The sequence below is a fragment of the Carcharhinus amblyrhynchos genome, chromosome 12 (genome assembly GCF_965287045.1).
Source record: "Carcharhinus amblyrhynchos chromosome 12, sCarAmb.v2.hapA, whole genome shotgun sequence".
Classification (NCBI taxonomy): Eukaryota; Metazoa; Chordata; class Chondrichthyes; order Carcharhiniformes; family Carcharhinidae; genus Carcharhinus; species Carcharhinus amblyrhynchos.
Window position 1 is genome coordinate 1,506,184 of NC_137335.1, and position 8,974 is coordinate 1,515,157.

Sequence of the window (8,974 nt, forward strand, 5' to 3'; positions counted from 1 at the left end):
CAATAATAAATCAAATTAATTCACAGGAAATGATTTTAACCAGATTAGTGAACAGGAACGGCACTGCAACTTTGAACAAGTGTGCTGGGAGTAGGGTGAGTGAGGGAGTTAGGAGATGAGGGGCCCCATAGGAATTGTTCTTACTCTACTACAGGAGGAAGAAACTAGTTCTTAATGAATAACAGGTCAGCGGTCATGATCTCGTCTACTCCTAAGGTTTAAAATAATATTCAAACTGGTAATAAGTTAATAAGATGCATTAAAAAAAAACCAAATTAATTGAATAAATAATTTAGTTAATTAAAGAAGGAATTAAAAAAGCACATTATGGATGGCAGGACAGATGTGTCATGCCTGCAGCATGTAAAGTGAAGTTTATTTAGTCACAAGTAAGGCTTACATTAACACTGCAATGAAGTTACTGTAAAATTCCCCTAGTCGCCGCATTTCAGTGCCTGTTTGGGTCAATGTACCTAACCAGCACGTCTTTCAGACCGTGGGCGAAACCGGAGCACCCAGAGGAAACCCACACAGACATGGGAGAATGTACAGACTCCACATGTTCAGCAGCCCAAGCCAGGAATCAAACCCGGGTCCATAGTGCTGTGAGGCAGCAATGCTAACCATTGTGCCTATGTGGGAACTCATGGATGTCAGTATGATCCAGGGTAAATTTCTGCAGTGAGTCTTTGTGGCTCATGGAGCTTTCGATCAGAGTTCATAGAATGTTTTTAAGATAGTTTTTTTTTTGAAACAGCACATTCTGGAGCCAACCAGACAGCAGGCTATACTAGACCTCATATTGTCAATGAAATAGGATTAATTGATAGTCGCGTAGTGAAGGCACCCCTAAATAGCAGCGATCATAATATCTTTCAGTTTCACAGGGATAGAAATGTTTTCACTCAGAGGATTGAGCGTCTTTGGAATTCTCTTCCACAAAAGGTGGTGGAAACATAGTCTTTGAATATTTTAAGGCAGGGCTAGATAGATTCTTCAAAAGCAAGGGAGTGAAACGTTATTGGAGTAGATGGGAATGTGGAGTTAAAGTTCCAAACAGCCATTACCTTATTGAATGGTGGAGCAGGCTCAAGGGGTTCTGTGGCCTGAGAGGCTAAGGGGGACTGATTTATGCTACCAGTATGTTTCATTTGGAATGCTAGGTGCATTCAGATACAGAGCCTTTAGTTTTGTTTTTTTTTTATTATTTTTGTAACCTGAAACCTCACATGCTGGTTTATATTTAAATTTGTACTCTCTCTACAATGCTACTAATGTGTACTTTCATATTATGTTGCATGCCCTGAACATCCACATGGCCATTACTTAGCATAGCGATCACATCACAGCAGGTTACATTTTTTTGTCAGAATCGTTAAACTTCCCACAGTACAACAGAGAGTACGCTTTTAAAAATACTTCACTCGCTTTGGGCATGCTGTGGTTGTAAGATGCACTATATAACTGCAAGTCTTTCTTTCATTAGGGATTTGCCCATTTTCCATAAAACTCCCTAACCGTTTTACAAATAGAACAATTTTAACAAACCTTACCACAGTTATGATCTGCTCTGATGGTTTATTGCAGTTTTTTTTTAGTGCAACTCATTTTAAAATCCTATTTTTGCAGCACCCAATTGAGAGGGCAAGTGAGCAAGCAGGACCTGGATAACAGACTGTAATAATTATGATCGAGATGATCCAGTTTCTGATTTCCTCTGTTAAATTTTTCTCTCCCTTATCTCTGTTTAGCACTCCATCAGCCAGCCTGACTGTGATTGAGAAGTCACATATAGGAAATTGCAGGAGCAAGCCCATGCCCCTGTATTCTACATCACAACACTCCACTACACTGACTTACTGAATCATCTATATAACTATATCTCAGGAGTACCCTGCTGATTCAATACCATGTCAAGGGAGCTCTAATGGCTTTATTTGGACACAATTTTCACCAAATTGTAATTTCCACAACCTGTTAACCAGGATTCTTTATTGCTGACATGACAGTGAGAATGCTGCCCTCCAGTGGCTATTTTATCACTTGCTGAATTGTGGGGAAAATCTTTAAAAACATCCCCATTTTCTGCCAGAAAAAAAATTCCAATTCACAACATGGCTTGTGCAAGCTCACGAGATCGGAACTTTAAAACTTCACAGTATTATTTAAAATCTCAATGGATTTTTAACTCCTAACTCAAAGCAGGCTATGGCCCCACAAACATTTTGTTCATTTAATGAAGGTAAGTTCCAAGAGATGCAAAGTTCTCAAAATTACATTCTGAGTACTGGTTGGATAAACGGATTCTTTGATTCACTGATCATGGGGGAATGAAGAGGGTACAAGTTGGGGAATTGCCACAGTATTCAAGCACAGCTCCCACTGGAATCACATTTGATTAGTTTAGTCTGGACTCTCCATTCTCTCCCAGGTATAAGACAAACATCAACTTAATTGCTGCCTTGAACTAAATATCTATCCCCACTATGCAAGCAGCATGGCACAAGTTGTAGTCTGTAAGCTGTTTTCCTCCTTGTCTTTCAGATATTGGTCTGCATTAATCTGTCAATCAATACAATGCCTTGACATTATCCAAACTAAGTGAAAAGGAAATGTGCCAAAGTCTGTAGGAAGAAGCTACAGACAGACATTTGACGTGTACAGGGTTTCACTTATCACAGTTACGCGCATTGCAGTTTACGTTTCGGATTTGTTGCCTTAAGGGTTTGGAGATTTGAACTTAATTCTTACAAAAAGTGATTTAAAGAGTAATTGGCTAAGACAAAGCATATATTTGTCCTTGCACAAGATTTTGGTCAGGTCTCATTAGGAATAATATGTGCAGTAATGATCTCCTCACACAGAGAGTGATATTGAAGCTTTGGAAAGGGTGCTAAGCAGGAGCACTGACCTGAGTTACCAAGATAGCCTTAAAGAGTTGGGACTGTACACTTTAGAGAGACAGACTTATGGATAAACTAGTAGGTTTTTTTTCAATGATGAAGAGAATAGATTGCCTTCCATCAATCAAAAGAATGACCTGCAGGAATTCCATTATTACTCAGGCAGACAACAAGTACCAAAAAAAGGTCACCTGTCAAGTTCTGGACAACAGGCAATTATGAAGCGGGGAAAAAGTGTCAAAAAACTGGGGCAAAACGGCTTGCAAACATGGAATTCTGTCTCAAATAATGGTAATTCAGTTGGCTAATATCTCCCATCCATTTACACATAATTTCCAGCACAATGCTCAGACATCGGTAGCTACTTCCTACAGCTGACCAAACACGTCCCTGAATTGTCAGCAGACTTAAGGAAAGGGCATAGTGCCATGCTAGAGAGTTCAACCATAAATGCTTCCTAATATGTGTTGTGTTTTGTCTGACTTGGTGTACTTTGGAAGCCAGTGCATTGTGAGATTGCAGGATCCATGTTTTCTCAATAGTTTGAAGTCCCACGGCACAGGTTAAAGTCCAATAGGTTTATTTGGCTTTCAGAGTCATTAGTCTGACTGCAACAGCAAAAAAAAGACAGTTCTAATGTTAATTACCTCCTGTGTCTACTTGTGTACTGATTGAACTTGAAAGATACCAGGACCAAAAACCACTTCCTCTGCCAAGTGCAGATGGGTGCAATCATGAGCTTTCAGCTCACAATCTCATGTTTGTAGGTTTTTAAAAATTCATTTATGTGGGCATGGCTGGCTAGACCAGCATTTATTGCCCATCCCTAGTTGCCCTCCACAAGGTGGTGACGAGCTGCCTTCTTGAATCTCTGCAATCTGGGGTGTAGGTACATCCATAGTGCAGTTAGGGAGGGAATGCCAGGATTTTGATCCAGTGAGGGAGCAGTGATATATTTCCAAGTCAGGATGGTGAGTGACTTGGAGGGGAACCTCCAGGTGTTGGTGTTCCCAGGTATCTGCTGCACTTGTCCTTCTAGTTACAGTAATAGGTTACATGTGGAAGGACTTTACTAAATGTATATTCAGACACAACAGACTTCCAATAAGTGCTCAAACAGTCTATACGATCCCAACTTTATTAAGATTGAAAGGCTGCGTTCCTCATGCTTTTAACGGTCATGATTTTTCTCTTGAAAAAAGCTGTATTGAAAGATCCAAGAATATATACCATGAAACAGCACTACACCTTTCATTTAGGCACTTTGCAACCTCATGTCCTCAAAAATGCAATCAACAATTTCAGATCAGGGCTACTGCTGTAACCATTTATGCCCCTTCTGGACCCATATTTTGCTTGTTTCCATTTGTTATTTCAACTCCACTTCTCTGCTGAAATTGCTTACAAGGACAGCATGATTCAGCACAGGAGGAGGCCATGCAGGCTATCGTGCTGGCTCTTTGAAAGAGCTACCCAGTGCCTCCCCTAACCCAGAGAGACTCTATGACTGGATCCTAGACTTCCTAACCGACAGACTGCACTCAGTAATGATAGATAATGATATCTCCTCCATGATTATTCTCAACACCAGTGCCCCGCAAGGCTGTGTCCTCAGTCCCTTACTATGCTGCTTATACACCTATGACTGTGGCCAAATTCCCCTCTAACTCCATTTTTCATGTTTGCTAATGACACCATCGTAATAGGTTACATGTCAAACAATAACAAAATGGAGTACAGGAAAGAGAAAATCTGGTGACACAGCGCAATGGCAATAATCAGTAAAATGAAAGAGCAAGTCATCAACTTCAGGAAACGTAGTGGGGGACATGCTCTTGTCTCCATCAATGGGGATGAAGTGGAAATGGTGGAAAATTTCAGATTTCTAGGTGTCCAGATCACCCACACCCTGACCTGGTTCCTCCATGTTGTTGCATTAAGCTCTCCTCTACTTTTTCAGAACAAAGAACAAAGAAAATTACAGTACAGGAACAGGCCCTTTGGCCCTCCAAGCCTGCACTGACCATGCTGCCTGATTTAACTAAAAGTCCCTACCGTCCCAGGGACCACATCCCTCTATTCCCATCCTATTCATATACTTGTCAAGATGCCCCTTAAAAGTTATTACGTATCCGCTTTCACTACTCCTCTGGCAACGAGTTCCAGGCACCCACTACTCTGTGTAAAAAATTTGCCTTGTACATCTCCTTTAAACCTTGCCCCTCGCACCTTAAACTTACGGCCCCTAGTAATTGACTCTTCCACCCTGGGAAAATGCTTCTGACTATCCACTCTGTCCATGCCTCTCTTAATCTTGTAGACTTCCATCAGGTCGCCCCTCAACCTCCGTCGCTCCAATGAGAACAAACCAAGTTTCTCCAACGCCTCTTCATAGCTAATGACCTCCATAGCAGGCAACATCCTGGTAAATCTTTTCTGTACCCTCTCCAAAGCCTCTACATTCTTCTGGTAGTGCGGTGACCAGAATTGAACACTATATTCCAAGTGCGGCCCAACTAAGATTCTATAAAACTGCAACATGACTTGCTAATTTTTAAATTCAATACCCCAGCTGATAAAGGCAAGCATATGCCTTCTTGACTACCTTCTCCACCTGCATTGATACTTTGTGACCTGTGTACCTGTACACCCAGATCTCTTTGCCAATCAATACTCTTAAGGGTTCTGCCATTTATTTCCTATCTGTATTAGACCTCCAAAGTGCATTGCCTCACACTTATCCAGATTAAATGCCATCTGCCAACCCTCCACCCAAGTCTTCAACTGATCGATATCCTGCTGTATCCTCTGATGGTCCTCATCGCTATCCACAAATCCACCAACCTTTGTGTCATCGCAAACTTACTAATCAATCCAGTTACATTTCCCTCTAAATCATATTACAAACAGCAAAGGTCCTAGCACTGATCCCTGAGGAACGCTATTTGTCACAACTTTGCAACCTCATGTCCTCAATAATGCAGGAGGCTAAGGAAATTTGGCATGTCAGCTATGACTGTCACCCTCTTTTACAGATGCACTATAGAAAGCATCCTTTCTAGATGTATCACAGTCTTGGTATGGCTCCTGCTCTGACCAAGACTGCAAAAAACTACAAAGGGTTGTGAGTGAAGCCCAGTCCATCATGCAAACCAGCCTCCCGTCCATTGACTCTGCCTACCTTTTCTGCTGCCTCGGAAAAACAGCCAGCACAATCAAGCCCGCGTGCACCACCTTCTTCCGCAAGGAAATAGTTACAAAAGTCTGAGAACACGTACCAACTGACTCAAGAACAGCTTCTTCCCTGCTGTCATCAGACTTTTGAATAGACCTACCTTACATTCAACTGATCTTTCTCTGCACTCTAGCTAAGACTGTAACACCAAATTCTGCACTCTCTCCTTTCCTTCCCTCCTATATTCTCTACGAACAGTATGCTTTGTATTGTCTGCCAGAAACAATATCTTTCACTGTACACTAAGACATATGATAATAATAGGGTGGCAAGTAGCACAGTGGTTAGCACTGCTGCCTCGCAGCACCAGGGACCTGGGTTCAACTCCCAGCACAGGTCACTGTCTGTGCAGAGTCATAGTAATAGAATCATTGAGGTTTATAGCATGGAAACAGGCCCTTTGGCCCAACTTGTCCATGCTGCCCCCTTTTTTAAAACCCCTAAGCTAGTCCCAATTGCCTGCACTTGGGCCCATATTCCTACATGACCATCTTACCCATGTAAATGTCTAAACTCTTTTTAAAATAAATAATTGTACCTGCCTCTACTACCACCTCTAGCAGCTTGTTCCAGACACTCACCACCCTCTGTGAAAAAATGCCCCTCTGATCTTTTTGTACCTCTCCCCTTAAACCCACAGCCTCTCGTTTTAGACCTTTTGGAAAAGATATTGACGATCTTACTGATCTGTGCTCCTCATTATTTTATACACTTCTATAAGATCACCTCTAAACCTTCTCACACCAGAGAAAAAAGTCCCAGTCTATCCAGCCTTTCCTTATAGAATCCCTACAGTGCGAAAGGTGGCCATTCAGCCCATTGAGTCTGCACCAACTACAATCCCACCCAGACCCCATTCCCGCAACCCTACACATTTAACCTGTTAATCCCCCTGACACTCGGGTCAAGCAACCTAACCCGCACACCTTTGGACAGTGGGAGAAAACTGGAGTGCCCAGAGGAAACCCACACAGACACGGAGAGAATGTTCAAACTCCACAAAGACAGTGACCCAAGGCCGGAATTGAACCTGGGTCCCTGGCACTGTAAGGCAGCAGTTCTAACCACTGTGCCACGTGAATGCCTTCTTCACCGTTCTGTCCAACTGTGACTCCACTTTCAAGGAGGTAAGAACCTGTACCCCTAGAACCTTCCCCAACGCCCTAATATTAACTGAGTGAGTCCTGCCCTGGTTAAACTCCACATCTACATAAGAACATAAGAAATAGGAGCAGGGGTAGGCCAACTAGCCCTTCGAGCCTGCCCCGCCATTCAATAAGATCATGGCTGATCTGTCGTGGCTCAGTTCCACGTTCCCACCCTCTCCCCATAACCCTTAATCCCCTCTCTTATCAAAAACCCATCAACTTGCGTCTTAAAAATATTTAGCGAGGTAGCCGCCACCACTTCAACGGGCAGAGAATTCCAGAGATTCACCACCCTTTGAGTGAAGAAGTTCCTCCTCAACTCTGTTCTAAACCGCCCCCCCTTTATCTTGAGGCTATGCCTCCTAGTCCTACTATCCTTTCTGAGCGGGGAGAGTCTCTCCACCTCTATCCTATCCATCCCATTCATCATCTTATACGTCTCAATGAGATCTCCCCTCATTCTTCTAAACTCTAACGAGTACAAGCCTAATCTATTCAGCCTCTCCTCATAGCTCAACCCCCTCAACTCCGGCATCAGCCTAGTAAACCTCCTCTGCACTCCCTCCAAGGCCAAAATATCCTTGCGTAAGTACGGCGCCCAAAACTGCACACAGCACTCCACTGCATGGGTTTCCTCCAGGTGCTCCAGTTTCCTCTGAAAGACATGCTGGTTAGATACATCAGCCATGCTAAATTTTCCATCAGTGTACCAAATAAGCACCAGAGTGCGGCAACTAGGAGATTTTCACAGTAACTTCATTGCAGTGTTAATCTAAGCCTACTCGTGACAATAATAAATAAACTTTAAAAACTTATAAAGCTAATAGATCAAATCCTTCGATTCCCCCTTCAAATCCCCATTTGAAAGCTCATTCAGGGACCATGGGCGTCACTGCTGGGCCATCATTTGTTGCCCATCCTTCATTGACCTTGAAAGGGCATTTAAGAGTCAACCACATTGCTGAGGGGTCTGGAGCCACTTGTAGGCCAGGGCAGCTCAGGACGGCACATTTCCTTCCCTACAGGACATTAATGATGCAGTGATTGTAAAAGCTGCTCCCTGATTCCCAGCTGTGGAATTGGAAATGCTGACAGCTGGCTGCACAGGACACTTGCTGCCTCTGCTTCTTTCCAATCTTTCTCTGTGTTTTCCGGTCAATGAGAATATCTCCCTTTCACACATACACACATCCTGCAGAGCTGAGGGGAGGTCACAGACAGGAGACATTACTGTTGTCTCTCACACACAGACACTGGGGCCGCCGCCATTTTCTGTCAGGATGTATTTACCTGCCAGAGCCTCTCGCCCGCCGCTCGCCGTCTCCTAGCAACCAACCCCGTCCACCCCTTGATCTGGACGGTCACTTCCGGCAACCGGCCGGAATTACATCATCACGACGTCCCAAGGACACTCGCACCGTTGGTTATATAAAAAAAGGAGTTATTTAAAACAACACTAGCAACTCGGGAAGTACCAGTGCTTCCCAATTTAACCCCACAGAACAACTCATCAACTTAATAAAGTTAGTGTTAACTGTTTCTGAAGCTTGCTGGTGAGGGGTTGGGTGCGTTAAGGAGCGGCACTATTTGGGGAAGGCGGGGGGCGGAGGGAGGTAGGTTGTGAGGCGGGCGGGCGCGCGCGGGGTTTGCCGGGAGTTGTAGTCCGGATCCCCAATGTCAGCGCGGTT

At 43.6% G+C, this 8,974-nt stretch overlaps 1 protein-coding gene across 2 annotated transcripts in view; it reads right to left on the bottom strand.

Moving 5' to 3' along the window:
• wdpcp (WD repeat containing planar cell polarity effector) overlaps nucleotides 1–8,633 on the bottom strand; it is a 130,936-nt gene extending 122,303 nt beyond the window's left edge. The window contains exon 1 of one of the 2 annotated variants that reach the window (XM_080199954.1): nucleotides 8,577–8,624. The gene's annotated coding sequence lies outside the window, so the exon portion shown is untranslated. Of the gene's footprint in view, nucleotides 1–8,576 lie in introns of both variants that reach the window. The other variant, XM_080199956.1, reaches the window with a different exon arrangement.
• Between the last annotated feature and the right edge of the window lie 341 nt (nucleotides 8,634–8,974).